Source organism: Salvelinus sp. IW2-2015, unplaced genomic scaffold (genome assembly GCF_002910315.2).
Source record: "Salvelinus sp. IW2-2015 unplaced genomic scaffold, ASM291031v2 Un_scaffold3020, whole genome shotgun sequence".
Taxonomy (NCBI): Eukaryota; Metazoa; Chordata; class Actinopteri; order Salmoniformes; family Salmonidae; genus Salvelinus; species Salvelinus sp. IW2-2015.
Genome location: NW_019944312.1, coordinates 27,782 through 49,775, shown reverse-complemented (window position 1 = coordinate 49,775; position 21,994 = coordinate 27,782). Strand labels below are relative to the sequence as shown.

General features: G+C 45.0%; 1 non-coding gene across 1 annotated transcript in view; it reads left to right on the top strand.

The window, feature by feature from the left end:
* Positions 1-19,608, top strand: part of coro7 (coronin 7) — a 63,780-nt gene extending 44,172 nt beyond the window's left edge. Inside the window, exons 4-5 of the transcript XR_002894936.2 lie at positions 19,273-19,359; positions 19,503-19,608. This is a non-coding gene — a transcript (coronin 7). The remainder of the gene's footprint in view (positions 1-19,272; positions 19,360-19,502) is intronic.
* Positions 19,609-21,994: the final 2,386 nt, after the last annotated feature.

The window sequence follows — 21,994 nt, the reverse complement described above, 5'->3', positions numbered from 1 at the left end:
CTCCTCTTTCACCCCAGCTGCCAAACTAACCCGATTCAGATGCCCATCCTACCCATGCTAGATTACGGAGATGTAATTTATAGATCCGCAGGTAAGGGTGATCTCGAGCGGCTAGATGTTCTTTACCAATCGGCACTCAGATTTGCCACCAATGCTTCTTATAGGACACATCACTGCACTCTATACTCCTGTAAACTGGTCATCTCTGTATACCCGTTGCAAGACCCACTGGTTGATGCTATTCATTAAACACTCTTAGCCTCACACCCCCCATCTGAGATATCTACTGCAGCCCTCATTCTCCACATACAACACCCGTTCTGCCAGTCACATTCTGATAAAGGTCCCAAAGTGCACACATCCCTGGGTCGCTCCTCTTTTCAGTTCCCTGCAGCTGGCGACTGGAACAAGCTGCAAGCAACACTCAAACTAGACAGTTTATCTCACACTTAATTCAAAGACTCAATCATGGACAGTCTTACTGACAGTCGTGGCTGCTTCGCGTGATGTATTGTGGCCTCTACTTTCTTTCCAAGGTGCTGTTGTCTGTGCCCAATAATGTTTGTACCATGTTTTGTGCTGCTGCCATGTTGTGTTGCTACCATGTTGTTGTCATGTTGTGTTGTACCATGCTGTGTTGCTGCCATGCTATGTTTTGTTCTTAGGTCTCTCTTTATGTAGTGTTGTGGTGTCTCTTGTCGTGATTGTGGTTTGTTCCTATATCTGTTGCTGTTTTCAACTCTCTAGAGACCGCAGGAGCGGTAGAGATACTCTTAATGATCGGCTATGAAAAGCCAACTGACATTTACTACTGATTTATATTTGACCATGCTGGTCATTTATGAACATTTGAACATCTTGGCCATGTTCTGTTATAATCTCCACCCGACACAGCCAGAAGAGGACTGGCCACCCCTCATAGCCTGGTTCCTCTCTAGGTTTCTTCCTAGGTTTTGGCCTTTCTAGGGAGTTTCCTAGCCGCCGTGCTTCTACACCTGCATTGCTTGCTGTTTGGGGTTTTAGGCTGGGTTTCTGTACAGCACTTCGAGATATTAGCTGATGTACGAAGGGCTAATAAATAAACTTGATTTGATGATTTAAAAAACACATGTATTTTTTAATCCCAGCCCCCGTCCCTGCAGGAGGCCTTTTGTAGGCCGCATTGTAATAAGAATTTGTTCTGAACTGACTTGGCTAGTTAAATAAAGGTTAAATAAAAAACAGACCTTATGACCTGCCCTGGATCTCTCCTTATGACCCCTCCACCCTCTTTATTGAAGGATAGATGATCTCTTTTCAGAAACTCAGCTTTTTTTGTTGTTTTTTTACCACCAGGTTGGACCTGAAGGCCAGTGTGTTCCTGTTTTATTTTACCACCAGGTTGAAGGAACTGAAGCCAGTGTTGTTCCTGTTTTATTTTCCACCAGGTTGAAGGAACCTGAAGGCCAGTGTTTTCCTGTTTTATTTTACCACCAGGGGAAGAGGATCCTGAAGGCTAGTGTTGTTCCTGTTTTATTTTACCACCAGGTTGAAAGATCCTGAAGGCCAGTGTTGTTCCTGTTTATATTTACCACCAGGTTGAAGGATCCTGAAGGCCAGTGTTGTTCCTGTTTTATTTTACCACCAGGTTGAATGATCCTGAAGGCCAGTGTTGTTCCTGTTTTATTTTACCACCAGGTTGAAGGATCCTGAAGGCCAGTGTTGTTCCTGTTTTTTTTACCACCAGGTTGAAGGAACCTGAAGCCAGTGTTTGTTCTCTGTTTTATTTTACCACCAGGCTGAAGGATCCTGAAGGCCCAGTGTTGTTCCTGTTTATTTTCCACCAGGTTGAAGGAACCTGAAGGCCAGTGTCGTTCGTTTATTTTCCACCAGGTTGAAGGATCCTGAAGGCCAGTGTTGTTTCCTGTTTCATTTTACCACCAGGTTGAGAAGGATCCTGAAGGCCAGTGTTGTTCCTGTTTTATTTTACCACCAGGTTGAAGGAACCTGAAGCCAGTGTCGTTCCTGTTTTAATTTTCCAACAGGTTGAAGGAACCTGAAGGCCAGAGTGTTGTTCCTGTTTTATTTTACCACCAGGTTGAAGGAAACATGGAAGGCCAGTGTTGTCCTGTTTTATATTTACCACCAGGTGAAGAACCGAAGGCCAGTGTTGTTCCTGTTTTTTTGCCACCCAGAGTCTAAGAAGATACCAGAAGGCTAGTGTTGTTTCTTGCCCATTCTGAAACCAAACAAGTCAGTGATGTCTTGCGCAGAGCGGTGTAGTGGCGTCAATCTCTCTAAGTCCCCTAGCGAAATGGAAACTAACCCAAGGCTGCCATCAATCTCAGTAAAGAGCTGTAATTAGATGTAATTTCTGTTTCAACACCTCCAGTTTGTCATGCATCCAAACAGCAGAGAGTTTATATAGTCAGATGAGCTAATGACTAGCCTGTGAAAGGTGGTAATATCTGGGGCACATCTGCACTTGCGTCCCATGGGCCAGTATAAAGGTGTTATATAATAGAAGGTTTCTTTTTTCAGGATCACAACTCTTTTTAAATGGCAGATATAAAGTGTGTGTGTGTATGGACAGTACCAGTCAAAAGTTGGTCACACTTACTATTCAATGGTTTTTCTTTATTTTTACCATTGTCACATTGTAAATAATAGTGAAGACATTTTTTATTTTTTTATTTATCCATTATTTTACCAGGTAAGTTGACTGAGAACGTTCTCATTTGCAGAACGACCTGGGAATAGTTACAGGGGAGAGGAGAGGATGAATGAGCCAATTGTAAACTGGGGATTATTAGGTGACCGTGATGGTTGAGGGCCAGATTGGGAATTTAGCCAGGACACCGGGTTAACACCCCTACTCTTACGATAAGTGCCATGGGATCTTTAATGACCTCAGAGAGTCAGGACACCCGTTTAACTCCCATCCGAAAGACGGCACCCTACACAGAGCAGTGTCCCCAATCACTGCCCTGGGGCATTGGGATCTTGTTTAGACCAGAGGAAAGAGTGCCTCCTACTGGCCCTCCAACACCACTTCCAGCAGCATCTGGTCTCCCATCCAGGCCTGACCAGGACCAACCCTGCTAGCTCAGAAGCAAGCCAGCAGTGGTATGCAGGGTGGTATGCTGCTGGCTATAACACATATATAACACAAATAACACATATGAAATCATAGTAACCAAAAAAGTTTAAACAAATCAAAATATATTTTAGATTCTTCAAAGTAGCCACCCTTGCCTTGATGACAGCTTTGCACACTTTTTGGGTTACTACATGATCCATATGTGTCATTTTATAGTTTTGATGTCTTCACTATTATTCTACAATGTAGAAAATAGTCAAGATAAAGAAAAACCCTTGAATGAGTAGGTGTGTCCAACCTTTTGACTGGGACCGTGTGTGTGTGGGATGACACTGGGATATCCTCTGTTTACATCATGAGTTGGCCACCAAGGACTTTCTATCACTACCATTCCTCTTCTCTCCAATCCCCCTCTCTGTGTTCCATCTATCTTTCTCTCCTCTCCTCTCCTCCACTTCACACTTGTTCCCAGGAAGGCTGTGGGAATGCAGTTTGGGGGAAACAAACAGCTGGGAGGGAAAACCCTTCTGGATATCCCATTCACGCTGTATACTATATTTATCCTGGAACACACACACACACACACACACACACACACACACACACACACACACACACACACACACACACACACACACACACACACACACACACACACACACACACACACACACACACACACACACACACACAGAGCATCATTGAGGGCCATATCACTATTCCCGTGATGGCAGCCTACAGCCATGGCCCACTGCCTTCCTACTGTCTTTATGGTTCATATCAACTGGGTTTTTTTCCATCTCTTAGTATTTGTAACATTCCCTCCTAGAAAGCCAGGGAGAGAGAGGTGGAGAGAATGCGATGAAGACAACAGCAGACACATTTAGTGATTAAAAGATGGGGGTCTCTGGCTGAGAAACAACATTTTGCTATTTTAAAGCAAATCTTCTGCAGTTATACACATTTTCCCATGGTTTATGCCTTGTTCTTATGCCATCTGAGTGTCTCAAACATTTTAACAAATCAATGGGGGCCCATGCCATGACATTTTGGAATTAGAGGTCTCCCAGACTTTTTAGTTTTATTTTCGTGTTTTTTAGTTCTTGAAGGTGATCTATTTAAAAATGTGTAGGTCAATTATCTTTTCTACTACTTTACATCTGGTTTTAGTCAATTAAGTTTACACTGAAAACGTTTTATCATATGAAGATTACCCCCCCAAAAAAAGATATATATATATTGCAATGGCGGCACGATTTAAAATGCATATAGTGGAAACACTGTCTAGATATCTCAGCAGTAAGATAAGTGTATTTTTCTGAGGTAAATTTCTTCAAAATTTGAAGCTGAGATGTTAAGCTCAAGTTTAAGTAACTAAACCCTCCCATGTGTATTAGTGTGTCAGGGGGGTTTGACCCAACGGTGTACGACGAGGTCAAAACTCAAGTCACTGCTGGTTCAGCTGCACCCCCCCCCCCATCACTAGGCTTTAGCCTTCTAATAGATATGAATCGTAGTTCTCTGACGCTTACCTCTGATTTAATTTCAGTAGAGGAACGAAAGGCGGAGAGAAGAAGGGAATGAGAGGTAGAGAAAATAAAAGAAAGATCTGTGGGTTCGAGAGTTTGAGGAGAGACAAAGTGAGGGCGGAACTGGAAGATGTTTCCAATTAATGGTTGAAAAAGTGGTGGTCAGCGGGAGAGGAAATGAAAGAATAAATTGGCTGGTTTGATTTGTATGTTTTTTTCTTCCTCCCGTTTCCCCAGTTTCCCTCGCTCTGTCCCTCCTGTCCTATTTGCAGCCGGTCTGCCGGCTTCTGTGAAAAGAGGGAATAAAATTGGAGACAGTGAATAGGCCAGCCCTATTCTGAGTCTGAATAATGGCGCAAATGGGCATGAAAGAGAAAATGGTGGTACATGAAAGTCAAATAGTTAGTGAAAGAACTAATTGCCTATACATGAAAAGAATAAAGTGGAATCGGTCTGTTTTAAGGATAGATGATGCAAAGGAAATGGGTGAGGGTTATTGATTAAAGGAGAGGGTGAATGAAGGGAAAGAGGAGGGCTCCATTAGAGGAGTGGAAGAGAGGGGAAATGAGGAGCTGGTTGAGGGATGAAGGAGTGCAGCTGGGGTGGGTATGTCTGATTCTTGACAGTACAGCTGACCTGGGTTCAAGTAGTATTTGCTTTCTTTCAAATACTTTGGCTGTGCTTGATTGAGCTTGCTGGCACAAGGGAAGCAATGGGAAAAGTCACAAAGGAGCAAACCCCACCCATCTGCAAACCCTGTCCAACTCCACGTAGCTCAATAAAATGCTCTGTAGTATTTGAACCCAGGTCTGGAATACAGTATTTCTGGTCGTTGGTCTGCTCGGAGGCGGAGGCAGTAATCAGGTTCCAATTCCACCACAGCAGCTCTGTGCAGCAGAGCAGACCAGGCAGGGGACACAGTCCCTTTAATCAGAACACTGGGCAGTTTGATTTGCTAGGTCTGGAACGGATGCCTGGTCTGTCAGCAGGCAGGAGGCATTATTAACGGTTGTCACTTGTTACCACAGCCACAAAGTCAAAATTGTCTATAGTAAAAATGCATGCTGTTTGTTTAACTTAATTTAAGGTTAGGCATACGTTTAAAAGTGTGGTTAAGGTTAGGCATAAGGTTAGAAGTGTGGTTAAGGTTAGGTATAAGGTTAGAAGTGTGGTTAAGGTTAGGTATAAGGTTAGGGTTAGGTTTTAAGAAGTGACATTTTAGACATGAGGTTTTAGAGGTTTTAAAACTGTAATTGTATTTCCTGGATAAAGAAAGTGTTTTATTAAACCTGTATTACGTGTAGAGAGGATAATGAAAACCAAGAACGAATAAATTTATTTTAATAGTGATTGATGAAGGAATGAAGGGGAGATTTCTACCACTGATCGATGACCCTTGAGTTAGTACTACAATTAGTAGTACAACCATCACGGCAATGGGACATTAAAGTTATATCATCTATCAATCATCTATATCAAAGTCATGTGATCTATAGGAAAAATAAGCAGCGGGAGAAAGCCAGTTTAAACAATTTCTACAGCTGACCAACGCAGGGTTTTATTTAGTCAGTGGCTTGGCACTGCTGTGAATGTGTGGTAATATCTGGGGCACATCTGCACTTGCGTCCCATGGGCCGGTATAAAGGTGTTATATAATAGAAGGTTTTCTTCTTTCAGGATCACAGCTCTTTTTAAATGGCAGATATAAAGTGTGTGTATGTGTGTGTATGGACAGTACCAGTCAAAAGTTTGGTCACACTTACTTATTCAATGGTTTTTCTTTATTTTTACTATTGTCTACATTGTAAAATAATAGTGAAGACATCAAAACTATGAAATAACACATATGGAATCATGTAGTAACCAAAAAAGTGTTAAACAAATCAAAATATATTTTAGATTCTTCAAAGTAGCCACCCTTTGCCTTGATGACAGCTTTGCACACTTTTTMGGTTACTACATMATTCCATATGTGTRATTTRATAGTTTTGATGTCTTCACTATTATTCTACAATGTAGAAAATAGTCAAGATAAAGAAAAACCCTTGAATGAGTAGGTGTGTCCAAKCTTTTGACTGGTACCGTGTGTGTGTGGGATGACACTGGGATATCCTCTGTTTACATCATGAGTTGGCCACCAAGGACTTTCTATCACTACCATTCCTCTTCTCTCCAATCCCCCTCTCTGTGTTCCATCTATCTTCTCTTCCTCTCCTCTCCTCCACTTCACACTTGTTCCCAGGAAGGCTGTGGGAATGCAGTTTGGGGGAAACAAACAGCTGGGAGGGAAAACCCTTCTGGATATCCCATTCACGCTGTATACTATATTTATCCTGGCAACACACACACACACACACACAGAGCATCATTGAGGGCCATATCACTATTCCCGTGATGGCAGCCTACAGCCATGGCCCACAGCCCTCCTACTGTCTCTATGGTTCATTTCAACTGGATTTTTTCCCATCTCTTTAGTATTTGTAACATTCCCTCCTAGAAAGCCAGGGGAGAGAGAGGTGGAGAGAATGGCATGAAGACAACAGCAGACACATTTAGTGAATTAAAGGTGGGGGTCTCTGGCTGAGAAACAACATTTAGCTTTTTTTAAAGTACATTTTCTGCAGTTATACACATTTTCCCATGGTTTATGCCTTGTTCTTATGCCATCTGAGTGTCTCAAACATTTTAACAAATCAATGGGGGCCCCATGCCATGACATTTTGGAATTAGAGGTCTCCCAGACTTTTTAGTTTTTATTTTCGTGTTTTTTAGTTCTTGAAGGTGATCTTATTTAAAAATGTGTAGGTCAATTATCTTTTCTACGTACTTTACATCTGGTTTTAGTCAATTAAGTTTACACTGAAAACGTTTTATCATTATGAAGATTACCCCCCCAAAAAAAGATATATATATATTGCAATGGCGGCCACGATTTAAAATGCATATAGTGGAAACACTGTCTAGATATCTCAAGCAGTAAGATAAGTGTATTTTTCTGAGGTAAATTTCTTCAAAYATTTGAAGCTGAGATGTTAAGCTCAAGTTTAAGTAACTAAACCCTCCCATGTGTATTAGTGTGTCAGGGGGGTTTGACCCAACGGTGTACGACGAGGTCAAAACTCAAGTCACTGCTGTTTCAGCTGCACCCCCCCCCCATCATCTAGGCTTTAGCCTTCCAATAGATATGAATCGTTGTTCTGACGCTTACCTCTGATTTCAGTAGAGGAACGAAAGGCGGAGAGAAGAAGGGAATGAGAGGTAGAGAAAAATAAAGAAAGATCTGTGGGTTCGAGAGTTTGAGGAGAGACAAAGTGAGGGCGGGAACTGGAAGATGTTTCCAATTAATGGTTGAAAAAGTGGTGGTCAGCGGGAGAGGAAATGAAAGAATAAATTGGCTGGTTTGATTTGTATGTTTTTTTCTTCCTCCCGTTTTCCCCAGTTTCCCTCGCTCTGTCCCTCCTGTRCTATTTGCAGCCGGTCTYCCGGCTTCTGTGAAAAGAGGGAATAAAATTGYAGACAGTGAATAGGCCAGCCCTATTCTGAGTCTGAATAATGGCGCAAATGGGGCATGAAAGAGAAAATGGTGGTACATGAAAGTCAAATAGTTAGTGAAAGAACTAATTGCCTYTACATGAAAAMAATAAAGTGGAATCYGTCTGTTTTAAGGATAGATGATGCAAAGGAAATGGGGTGAGGGTTATTGATTAAAGGAGAGGGTGAATGAAGGGAAAGAGGGAMGGCTCCATTAGAGGAGTGGAAGAGAGGGGAAATGAGGAGCTGGTTGAGGGATGAAGGAGTGCAGCTGGGGTAGGGTATGTCTGATTCTTGACAGTACWGCTGACCTGGGTTCAAGTAGTATTTGCTTTCTTTCAAATACTTTGGCTGTGCTTGATTGAGCTTGCCTGGCACAAGGGAAGCAATGGGAAAAGTCACAAAGGAGCAAACCCCACCCATCTGCAAACCCTGTCCAACTCCACGTAGCTCAATAAAATGCTCTGTAGTATTTGAACCCAGGTCTGGAATACAGTATTTCTGGTCGTTGGTCTGTCCGGAGGCGGAGGCAGTAATCAGGTTCCAATTCCACCACAGCAGCTCTGTGCAGCAGAGCAGACCAGGCAGGGGGACACAGTCCCTTTAATCAGAACACTGGGCAGTTTGATTTGCTAGGTCTGGAACGGATGCCTGGTCTGTCAGCACTGCAGGAGGCATTATTAACGGTTGTCACTTGTTACCACAGCCACAAAGTCAAAATTGTCTATATCGTAAAAATGCATGCTGTTTGTTTAACTTAATTTAAGGTTAGGCATACGTTTAAAAGTGTGGTTAAGGTTAGGCATAAGGTTAGAAGTGTGGTTAAGGTTAGGTATAAGGTTAGAAGTGTGGTTAAGGTTAGGTATAAGGTTAGGGTTAGGTTTTAAGAAGTGACATTTTAGACATGAGGTTTTAGAGGTTTTAAAACTGTAATTGTATTTCCTGGATAAAGAAAGTGTTTTATTGAACCTGTATTATGTGTAGAGAGGATAATGAAAACCAAGAACGAATAAATTTATTTTAATAGTGATTGATGAAGGAATGAAGGGGAGATTTCTACCACTGATCGATGACCCTTGAGTTAGTACTACAATTAGTAGTACAACCATCACGGCAATGTGACATTAAAGTTATATCATCTATCAATCATCTATATCAAAGTCATGTGATCTATAGGAAAAATAAGCAGCGGGAGAAAGCCAGTTTAAACAATTTCTACAGGACTGGTACTCATCATAACATACTTATGGCCCCAGTGAGCACATGGAATTTGAGAGGGAACGGGGGAGAGGGAGGGAGGGAGGGAGGGAGGGAGAGAGCGCAATTGTTCCCATATGTGCTCATTGACACCTGATACACAGTCCTGGTGGGTGAAACAACATTCTCTCTGAGTGACACAGATGTGCTCTCTGTCTGGTTAAGCTCCGCTCGCTAATACGTAAGGAGAATGGGAGTGAGAAGGCTCCTGTGTTTTTATTGGGAGAGGGACATTAAATAGATTCATAAATCCATCATATTTTGAGGTAGATGCTGACTGGGTCTTTTTTGGAGACATCTTCTGTCTGTCTCAGAGTGTCTACCACCTTTCATTGTAAATCACATCACATTTTTATACCTGCCTTGTTATTACAGGATCATCCTTCTTTGGGGAGTGATCTCTACTTTCCCTCCCTCACTTAGAGAGAAGTAGGCTACACCCTCACTCACTCCGACTGAGAGTTGTGACTGTTTCCCCACCTGTAGAGACCAGTCTTTCCTCTCTTTTCATAATTCTACGTTTTGTCATCAACACCTGTATTATTATTCGCCTCACAATTTAATGATGTCATTTCCCGTCACTTCCAAAGTACCTCTCCCGTTGAATTGGTCCGTCTGTGACCCCAAATGACCCCATCGTTGAGGCAGGTGAGCCCTGTCCTCCTCTCTTCCTCTCTACGTCCCCCTTCAGACCCTCCAAGTCACGCACCATCACTCTCTCCCTCCTTCTTCACTCCCTCTCTTCCTGAGAGTGGATTCCTAAAACTCAGAGCTCTGTGTTTCTCTTTGTTCTGCTGCTAAGGAAAACATACCACTCGTTCCTCTGGACAGCCTGATGTCCAGATGCTGTGTCCTCTGTGGGCCCTGTGGTGTCAGCAGCAGCTCAGCCGCAACCCTGCTCTCTGTGGTTCCTGTGGTGTCACCTGCAGCCCTGCTCTATGTAGGCCCTGTGGTGTCAGCAGCAGCTCTGCTCTCTGTGGGCCCTGTGGTGTCAGCAGCAGCCCTGCTCTCTGTGGGACCTGTGGTGTCAGCAGCAGCCCTGCTCTCTGTGGGCCCTGTGGTGTCAGCAGCAGACCTGCTCTCTGTGGGCCCTGTGGTGTCAGCAGCAGCTCTGCTCTCTGTGGGCCCTGTGGTGTCAGTAGAAGCCCTGCTCTCTGTGGGCCCTGTGGTGTCAGCAGCAGCCCTGCTCTCTGTGGGCCCTGTGGTGTCAGCAACAGCCCTGCTCTCTGTAGGCTGAGTGGCCGACAGGCAAGAACCCCTACCCTAAATCTGAAACACAGTTTTTGGGGAGACAGGAGGGAGACTGGGAAGAAAGTGGGAGCTCCATAGCCTGATGGATAGCCCAGGGCACCCCTGGCCTCAGTGTCCCTCCCACACACACATACACCACTGCTGCTGCTGTCAGCGAGCGCTGCTGAATTATGACATCACCATGTGTCTGAGACTCTGTCAGGCACGCGTGCCATCAGATCTAGTATGGACAATGGACACAGTGACATCATCACCGTCAGACTGTTAGATGTAGGGCTAGCGTGTGTGTGTGTGTGTGTGTGTGCACAGTGTTCTGTTTGATATTACTGCCGTTTATTTGCCTTCAATCCTGGAGCTGTCTGTTGAAAGCTGCTGTCATGGTAAATCACATTGTCTCTGTCTCAAATTGCACACTTCTCTGCACTGCTTTTGATCCGATCCCAAGGGCCCATAGTGCTCTGGTCAAAAGTAGTGCACTACGTAGGGAATAGGGTGCCATTTGGGATGCYGWTATACTCTACAGGTCAGACAGAGGGTAATCTCTGCACCCAGAATGGAATCTTGCGTGTACGTAACTCTGTCACAAGAGCCTAGACACAGGGTGACATCTGGCTGAGACTGCCCTCTAGTCTACTCTGTCATTTAGGTCAAGGCACGTCTTTTTAGATTTGATGTAAGGCATATGTTTCCAAGGCTATATCTTTAGGCCTGTTCTCTTTTTAGCAGTATGTGACTTTAACTGAGGAAAATGAGAGAAGAGATCACGACAGTGTGTGTGTGTGTGTGTGTGTGTGTGTGTGTGTGTGTGTGTGTGTGTGTGTGTGTGTGTGGTTGTGTGTGTGTGTGTGTGTGTGTTGTGGGTGTGTGTGTGTGTGTGTGTTGTGTGTGTTGTGTGTGTGTGTGTGTGTGTGTGTGTGTGTGCGCGTGCGCGCGCATCTTGGCGTCATTGTCTGGCCTGCGCCATTGGGCATCTTCCCCAGCTCAGGCCTGAGAGTATCCTAACTACACTGAGCAAAAACAAGGCATTTTGTATTAAGTCATTTAGTTGCTGTGGACTTTGACATGGAGTGGCTGTCTGTCAGTTATTACTAAGTCATTTAGTTACAGTGGGACTTTGACATGGATGGCTGTCTGTTAGTTATTACTAAGTAATTTAGTTGCTGGGGACTTTGACATGGAGTGGCTGTCAGTTATTACGAAGTCCTTTAGTTACAGTGGGACTTTGACATGGAGTGGCTGTCTGTCAGTTATTACTAAGTCATTTAGTTGCTGTGGGACTTTGACATGGAGTGGCTGTCAGTTATTACGAAGTCATTTAGTTACAGTGGGACTTTGACATGATGGCTGTCTGTCAGTTATTACGAAGTCATTTAGTTACAGTGGGACTTTGACATGGAGTGGCTGTCTGTCAGTTATTACTAAGTATTTAGTTGCTGTGGGACTTTGACATGAGTGGCTGGTTCAGTTATTACTAAGTCATTTAGTTACAGTGGGACTTTGACATGGAGTGGCTGTCTGTTAGTTATTACTAAGTCATTTAGTTGCTGTGGGACTTTGACATGGAGTGGCTGTCAGTTATTACGAAGTCATTTAGTTGCTGTGGGACTTTGACATGGAGTGGCTGTCAGTTATTACGAAGTCATTTAGTTACAGTGGGACTTTGACATGGAGTGGCTGTCTGTCAGTTATTACGAAGTCATTTAGTTACAGTGGGACTTTGACATGGAGTGGCTGTCTGTCAGTTATTACTAAGTAATTTAGTTGCTGTGGGACTTTGACATGGAGTGGCTGTCAGTTATTACGAAGTCATTTAGTTACAGTGGGACTTTGACATGGAGTGGCTGTCTGTCAGTTATTACGAAGTCATTTAGTTACAGTGGGACTTTGACATGGAGTGGCTGTCTGTCAGTTATTACTAAGTAATTTAGTTGCTGTGGGACTTTGACATGGGATGGCTGTCTGTCAGTTATTACTAAGTAATTTAGTTACAGTGGGACTTTGACATGGAGTGGCTGTCTGTCAGTTATTACTAAGTAATTTAGTTACAGTGGGATTTTGACATGGAGTGGCTGGCTGTCAGTTATTACTAAGTCATTTAGTTGCTGTGGGACTTTGACATGGAGTGGCTGTCTGTCAGTTATTACGAACTCATTTAGTTGCTGTGGGACTTTGACATGGAGTGGCTGTCTGTCAGTTATTACGAACTCATTTAGTGCTGTGGGACTTTGACATGGAGTGGCTGTCAGTTATACTAAGTCATGTAGTTGCTGTGGGCTTTGACATGGAGTGGCTGTCAGTTATTACTAAGTAATTAGTTGCTGTGGGACTTTGACATGGAGTGGCTGTCAGTTATTACTAAGTCATTTAGTTGCTGTGGGACTTTGACATGGAGTGGCTGTCTGTCAGTTATTACGAACTCATTTAGTTGCTGTGGGACTTTGACATGGAGTGGCTGTCTGTCAGTTATTACTAAGTAATTTAGTTGCTGTGGGACTTTGACATGGAGTGGCTGTCAGTTATTACTAAGTAATTTAGTTGCTGTGGGACTTTAACATGGAGTGGCTGTCTGTCAGTTATTACTAAGTCATTTAGTTGCTGTGGGACTTTGACATGGAGTGGCTGTCTGTCAGTTATTACTAAGTCATTTAGTTACAGTGGGACTTTGACATGGAGTGGCTGTCAGTTATTACTAAGTAATTTAGTTGCTGTGGGACTTTGACATGGAGTGGCTGTCTGTCAGTTATTACGAACTCATTTAGTTGCTTGGGACTTTGACATGGAGTGGCTGTCTGTCAGTTATTACGAACTCATTTAGTTGCTGTGGGACTTTGAATGGAGTGGCTGTCTGTCAGTTATTACGAACTCATTTAGTTGCTGTGGGACTTTGACATGGAGTGGCTGTCTGTCAGTTATTACGAACTCATTTAGTTACTGTGGACTTTGACATGGAGTGGCTGTCAGTTATTACGAAGTCATTTAGTTACAGTGGGACTTTGACATGGAGTGGCTGTCTGTCAGTTATTACGAACTCATTTAGTTGCTGTGGGACTTTGTCATGGAGTGGCTGTCTGTCAGTTATTACGAACTCATTTAGTTGCTGTGGGACTTTGACATGGAGTGGCTGTCTGTCAGTTATTACTAAGTCATTTAGTTGCTGTGGGACTTTGACATGGAGTGGCTGTCTGTCAGTTATTACGAACTCATTTAGTTGCTGTGGGACTTTGACATGGAGTGGCTGTCTGTCAGTTATTACGAACTCATTTAGTTGCTGTGGGACTTTGACATGGAGTGCGTGTCTGTCAGTTATTACGAACTCATTTAGTTACTGTGGACTTTGACATGGAGTGGCTGTCAGTTATTACGAAGTCATTTAGTTACAGTGGGACTTTGACATGGAGTGGCTGTCTGTCAGTTATTACGAACTCATTTAGTTGCTGTGGGACTTTGACATGGAGTGGCTGTCTGTCAGTTATTACTAAGTCATTTAGTTGCTGTGGGACTTTGACATGGAGTGGCTGTCTGTCAGTTATACGAAGTCATTTAGTTGCTGTGGGACATGTCCGTTATTACAACAACAGATAAGCTGATAGATGGTACGTAAACACAATGAGACAGTTGTGTTGACGGTTCTCCTGTATTAAAACAGCTTGTATCATACACTGGTACACAGTGGCTGCCAGTAAGCATGAGGCCAACACTGCTGCTTTCAGACAACACTGTCCTAACGTTATGGCAACATTCAACACCAACCAAGAGAAGGTACTGTACAATAGTATAAGGCATTGCCAAGGTACTGTACAATTTGAAACATCCCCCTTTCATTGTGGCTGTGGTGTGTATCTTACTAAGGAGTTATCATCTCTGTCTTTGTTAAGTGTCCACGTTGCTTAAGAAATCTCTGGCTTGGTATGGTTTTAATAGTCCTCCAGTCAATGGAGTTATTTGGACCCCTACCAAGACCCCACACACTTCTGTTGAGTTCTCCATATACCTCAGATGGTGTTGGATACGAGACCCCAACACTTCTGCTGAGTTCTCCATATACCTCACAGCTGGTGTTGGATACGAAACCCAACACTTCTGCTGAGTTCTCCATATACCTCACAGATGGTGTTGGATACGAGTCCCCAACACTTCTGTGAGTTCTCCATATACCTCACAGCTGGTGTTGGATACGAAACCCCAACACTTCTGCTGAGTTCTCCATATACCTCACAGCTGGTGTTGGATACGAGGTCCCAACACTTCTGCTGAGTTCCCATATACCTCACAGATGGTGTTGATACGAGTCCCCAACACTTCTGCTGAGTTCTCCATATACCTCACAGCTGGTGTTGGATACGAAACCCCAACACTTCTGCTGAGTTCTCCATTAACCTCACAGCTGGTGTTGGATACGAGGTCCCAACACTTCTGCTGAGTTCTCCATATACCTCACAGCTGGTGTTGGATACGAAACCCCAACACTTCTGCGTGAGTTCTCCATATACCTCACAGCTGGTGTTGGATACAAGACCCCACACTTCTGCTGAGTTCTCCATATACCTCACAGATGGTGTTGGATACGAGACCCCAACACTTCTGCTGAGTTCTCCATATACCTCACAGATGGTGTTGGATACGAGGCCCCAACACTTCTGCTGAGTTCTCCATATACCTCACAGATGGTGTTGGATACGAGGCCCCAACACTTCTGCTGAGTTCTCCATATACCTCACAGATGGTGTTGGATACAAGACCCAACACTTCTGCTGAGTTCTCCATATACCTCACAGATGGTGTTGGATACGAGGCCCCAAAACTTCTGCTGAGTTCTCCATATACCTCACAGATGGTGTTGATACGAGGCCGCAACACTCTGCTGAGTTCTCATATAACTCACAGCTGGTGTTGGATACGAGACCCCAACACTTCTGCTGAGTTCTCCATATACCTCACAGCTGGTGTTGGATACGAGACCCCAACACTTCTGCTGAGTTCTCCATATACCTCACAGATGGTGTTGGATACGAGACCCCAACACTTCTGCTGAGTTCTCCATATACCTCACAGATGGTGTTGGATACGAGACCCCAACACTTCTGCTGAGTTCTCCATATACCTCACAGCTGGTGTTGGATACAAGACCCCAACACTTCTGCTGAGTTCTCCATATGCCTCACAGCTGGTGTTGGATACGAGACCCCAACACTTCTGCTGAGTTCCCATATACCTCACAGATGGTGTTGGATACGAGACCCCAACACTTCTGCTGAGTTCTCCATATACCTCACAGATGGTGTTGGATACGAGACCCCAACACTTCTCTGAGTTCTCCATATACCTCACAGCGGTGTTGTATACGAGACCCCAACACTTCTGCTGAGTTCTCCATATACCTCACAGATGGTGTTGGATACAAGACCCCAACACTTCTGCTGAGTTCTCCATATACCTCACAGATGGTGTTGGATACAAGACCCCAACACTTCTGCTGAGTTCTCCATATACCTCACAGATGGTGTTGGATACAAGACCCCAACACTTCTGCTGAGTTCTCCATATACCTCACAGATGTGTTGGATACAAGACCCCAACACTTCTGCTGAGTTCTCCATATACCTCACAGATGGTGTTGGATACGAGGCCTGGTATGCTGCTCCAAGAGACAGTACATCTGAGGATTTCCTTTAAAGACCCCTCTATTGAAGTGTGTGTGGCAAATTCTACACGCTTCACAGTCAGGTGTAATACATCTAACTTTAACCTTGAGTGTGCCCCAAACACACAATCAAACATGTAACCTTGATGATAATGATATATGCACTTCATGCTACATTGATATGGACAGGACCATGGTAGGAGCAGAGCAGCTACACACACACACACACCACACACACACACACACACACAACACACACACACACACACACACACACACACACACACACACACAACACACACACACACACACACACACACCACACACAGCCTTGGCCTGTGTATTGAACTGGCTCAAGCCCTTTTGTTTTGGTTGGCCATGTGTGGTGTGATGGCCCAGGGGAGAGGGGAGAGACCGACTGGGTTCCTTTCCATTGAAATCAATAGAGAACACATTTCCAAAGTGTAACTAACGTCCACCTCCCTGTACCGACCTATCCTCCCTGTACCGACCTATCCTCCCTGTACCGACCTATCCTCCCTGTACCGACCTATCCTCCCTGTACCGACCTATCCTCCTGTACCGACCTTCCTCCCTGGACCGACCTATCCTCCTGTACCGACCTACCTCCTGTACCGACCTATCCTCCCTGTACCGACCTATCCTCCCTGTACCGACCTATCCTCCCTGTACCGACCTATCTCCCTGTCGACCTATCCTCCCTGTACCGACCTATCCTCCCGCAAGGCCTTGAGCTTCTACAATCTGTCAATGCTCACATTTCTTTACAGGCTGAATTACTGTGTGTTTGTGAGTGCATATTAGTGTGTTTTGTCTATTTGATTGTGTGTGTGTACACATGTGTACTTCTCTACTTGTGTGTTCATTTGTCCTCCGTATGTAACCAGTGGAGAAGAGCCATGGAGAGAAAAACGCAATGAAGCGTTTAAATGAAGAAGTAAAGATGAACCAGACCATGTTTCTATCCCCCTCAGCAGTTGATCCCCAAACCACAAGGCTGGGAGTGTGGTGAGGGAGACGTCAGGGAGGGGGAGAGCAGGGAGGAGGGGAAGTGGGCTTTTAATTAGACCTGATAGGGCCCATATGTGTGATGGGTCCCACCCTGCACATGTGGAGAGCTCTTTGAGCAGAGGTTTATGTCTCATTTTCACCCCTGTTTTCTTCAACCTGTTGGTTCAGTCTSATATGTGATGGATGACCTTGGGGACTGCCACACATTCTAAAACGGGGATCTTCCCACAGTGAGTCCTGGCCTGACYCTCAAACTTTAATCTAGAAGCTCTYCACTACACGGCAGCTCAGATTTTACCCCAGGTTTGTTTTTTCTTTCCTCCACTTGCACCCCCTGTTTTCTTAAACCTGTTGGTTCAGTCCCATACATGACAAAAAGCCTTGGGATTCAACCATTTTCTTGAATGAGGGGTTCCCACAGTTGACAGTGAGAGGCCTTATCACTCTAACTACACGGCAGCTCGGGTATTCCACGTGTTTGTTTTTCCTCTGCCTTGCAACGAGGTGATTAGTGTCGCTGTGCGAGCGCCCAGGCGACGACTGCCCTCTTTAGAGATGTCACCACACACAGCACACACACGTGTCAACCCTCTCCTTGTTGTTGCACAGCTGTGGTGTCACGCTCCTCCAAGGGTTGCCACGGCGACAGACGGGTGGTAAAAAACGACAACAGTAATTTGGGGGGGACAAGCCCAGCGGCTTGCTCTGTGGAAACTTCCACTGAGCCTGTTAACTCAAAGCCCAGAGGAGGCTCTCAGCGTAACTGGAGTACTGTACACACACACACACACACACACACACACACACACACACACACACAGAAATGCAGGCAGACATGGGAAGACACACACATGGATGAGCACAGACGGACGGACGGACGGACGCACAGGGGGCTTGTCTGTGTTTTTCAGACTTAAAGATCTGTGTCATTAGGCCAACCTAACCTCTGTTGTTCGTCACCCTTCCAGTTCCCTGACCCCATATCAATGTCAGGGGAGCAGCAGCCCCGAGGAACATTCCAACAACGTTGTTTTGACATCGGTTTCCACRGAAGATCTTTAGGCATGTTGTGACAACTACTGTAACGTTAAACTAACTTCAGCTGTTAGTCACTCTTCCTCTTCCCTGTATCAGTGTCAAGGGAGCAGGAACCATYTCTAACATTCTCACAACATTGTTATGACACCTAAGCTACTGTGCCGTTACGCAAAAGCTAAGCTCAGTTGTTACATCCTTCCTCTTCCCTGACCCTGTGTCAGTTTCAGGGCAGCCCTGTCTAACAGTATCTTATGTTGCAACAATGTTGTTCTAACAATGTMGTTTTGACACCAATTTCCATGGTAGCAGTGTTTCAGTAACATAGAGACTCTGTCGTAGCAGTAATAGAACCTGGTGTCGGGGGCAGAAGTCACCTAGTCTGGTTCAACAACAATAACAAGCCTTTCATTCATTATTTCATTTGGACAAGTCCTGGTTTGTCCTCTGTGGATCTCTCACAAGCAGCACTAGAGAACAGTCTCTTGTTTCCCCTCCACTTTGGATGAGTCAGTCTGTCAATCACTCTGTCGTCACTGTCCTCTCCAGGCTGTCCTCTCCAGGCTGTCCTCTTTTGAGACGATCTCTCATTGTTTGTCATTATCTTAATGTTGATCTCACACACTGTCCTTCGCTGTCAACAACACGTTTATCAGCAAGACGCCTAGTAGTAGTATAGTCTTCATCTACTACTGTACCTGTGACGTCTTCATCTACTACTGTACCTGTGACGTCTTCACCTCTACTACTGTATCTGTGACGTCCATGTTGTTTGAGTCATATTTGCTGTAAAACATCATGACTCTTAGCCATAACAAGTTGCTCAATGTGTCTCTCCCTCATTGCCTCTCTGTCTGTGACCTTAACCTAACCCAGGTATTCAATCAAACTRTGTGTRCTCCTGTGTGTCTCTACAGAGTGCCCAGGGACTTCAGAGTAACAAGGACTCTCGAATCCTTTGGGTCAAGGACTCTGACCACATACTGACCACTGGCTTCGATCAGGTGACGACATTACTACACACACATTTTTAAGTGTGTGTGTGATTTTGTTTGTTTGTGTGTGACATGATTTTATGTTCAGATGCACGGTCGTGTGTGTGTGTGTTATAAAGTGTATTTATTAAACTACATGATTATGTGTACAGATGCGGGGTCGGGAGGTGAGACTGTGGGACAGCAGGAWGTTGGGATCCTCTCTGGGCTCTGCCAACCTGGGCACCTCCAATGGGTGAGTACACATTGACCATGCTGTTAGTCTGTCTGTATGTGTTAGGGGTGTGTGTGTGTGTGTGTGGGCCTTGCCATAGGCCTACTCTTGTGTGTGTGTGTTGGAGTGTCCAGGAGCCGGCCCCCCACCCAGTTTGCCACGGATGAGAGCTGGATATCTATGATATGCAGTGTGTCTTRATGTTCAGTGTACATTTACTCTGCAGCCTGTTGTGGTATGAGTACAAACTGCACATAAGCCTATGTTTTATGTGTGTGTGGCTTGTGTCTAGGCCCCTACATGTTCTAGTCTGTGTCCCAAATGGCACCTTATATTCCCTATGTAGTACACTACTGTTGAGCGTGGCCCATAGGGCTCTGGTCCAAAGTAGCACACTCTATAGGGAATAGCGTTCCATTTAGGACACAGCCTCAGAATGCTGAGATTTCGGACCCCCCAGACTTATGACAGTACCTCTTTACATTCCGAGCATTTCCTGGGTCCTGTCCCAAACAGAGGAGCCCCTCTTCCTTCCTCCGTCCTCTCAAAGACAAGTCTGTCTGTCTGGGCAGGGGACGGGGTGAGGGGTTATAGGTCATTGTAGCAGTGCGTGCTCACATGTCTGCAAGAAAGCAGGCACACACACTACTATGCTACGTTACTCGCTGGAGGAAGCCTGAGTAGGAATGGACTGTTCCCCATGGTGCGATAAACACACTCACATTGGCCACCAGCCTCTCTCAATCTCTCCTCTGACCTCTCCCAATCCTCCGCTCCCTGCGTTTATTTTTCCAAACGCGTCTGCTGAGGAGCGGAGGAGAGAGGGAGCGTGGCCGGGCTCCAGAGGGAGGGAGGGAACGAGGGAGAAATGGTGCTGGAGTCCCTCTGTGGGCGTGAACCATGCATCTCTTTGTTACTGTAAACAGGTTTGCAGGAGCCAACGACCAACCCTGGCCAGGCGACAAGCGTTTCCTTCTGCATTACAGTGAGTAGTGGGCGGAGTGGTGATGTTGACAGTGACGTGGGGTGAGTGGAGGGAGTGGGTGTGATGAGTGAGTGGGGTGAGTGAGTGAGTGGGGTGAGTGAGTGTGGAGTGAGTGAGTGAGTGAGTTGAGGTGAGTGAGTTGAGTGAAGTGAGTGAGTGCTGGCTGGCGGTCAGAGAGAGAGAGAGACGTGGGATGATGATGTGTTTGTGCTGCTTAGTTGCTCTGTTGTGCCACTTCTATGGTAGCAGGGGTATTGGTTCTGATCAGTGGTTCTGGTCCTTGCTTCAGTTCTTCAAGACAGGTGTTTGGCTGGTGCCCCAGGCCCAACCTGTCACCCAGTAACTGTACTGTGGAGGTGGATGAGGGGTGTTGTGTTTGTATAGGCATGGGGTGAGTTTGAGATGTGTGATCTGTGAAGAACTTTACAGGGACAGTTATAGCTAAGTGTGACATAGTTCCAGTTCTTTTACTGGTTCAGGACTAGCACACAACACAGAGAGACATTCTCCTCATAATGCCACTGATCGGAATGTTCCTGCTTTGGGAATCTGTGTTTGTGTGAGAGTCGTTTGGGAGTTTACACAGCAAGAGGCCTGCATATCCATCTATCCGGCCCCTCTCTTTCCGTCTCTTTCCCTCCCTCCCTCCTTTCCTCTCTCCGTTCCTCCCTCCATCCCTTCTTCCCTCCTCCTGCCATTCCAATGAACAACTCATCTCCATTTCCTGTCAGTTTGACTGTAGAAGATATCAGGCTGCCGTAAGCCTCTGGATGTCTCTGGAATCTCCTTGTGGTGTCTGATGCTCTCCTCAGGTATTCACTGTAGAAATCAAATATATTTCAGCTCGCCAAATCAGCCAATAGTGAACACTCAGATTTCATAAAGTAGTATGCAAAATGTGTTTTGGTAAGTGAAATGTATCCCTTTTTTCCCCCCAAGATGTTTTGAGGGCTCTGAACAGCACTATAGTGTTTTAAGTCGTAGCCTACAGTGACCACAAGTAGTGGACGTCAGCTCTTTTAGTATTTTTCCTGGGCTTCTAAAATCACTATCAAATACTGTTTCATAAGTTATTTTGGTATGAGCACATTTGTCTTTATTGAGGTGGAAACAACCTGTTTGAAGAAGAGTTAGGAAGGTGTAGTTTTCCTCTGAAACATGTTTCCAGAAGAGTTAGGAAGGTGTAGTTTCCTCTGAAACACTGTTTCCAGAAGAGTTAGGAAGGTGTAGTTATTCTCTGAAACACTGTTTCCAGAAGAGTTAGGAAGGTGTAGTTTTCCTCTGAAACACTGTTTCCAGAAGAGTTAGGAAGGTGTAGTTTTCCTCTGAAACACTGTTTCCAGAAGAGTTAGGAAGGTGAGTGTTCCTCTGAACACTGTCCAGAAGAGTTAGGAAGGTGAGTTTCCTCTGAAACACTGTTCCAGAAGAGTTAGGAAGGTTGTAGT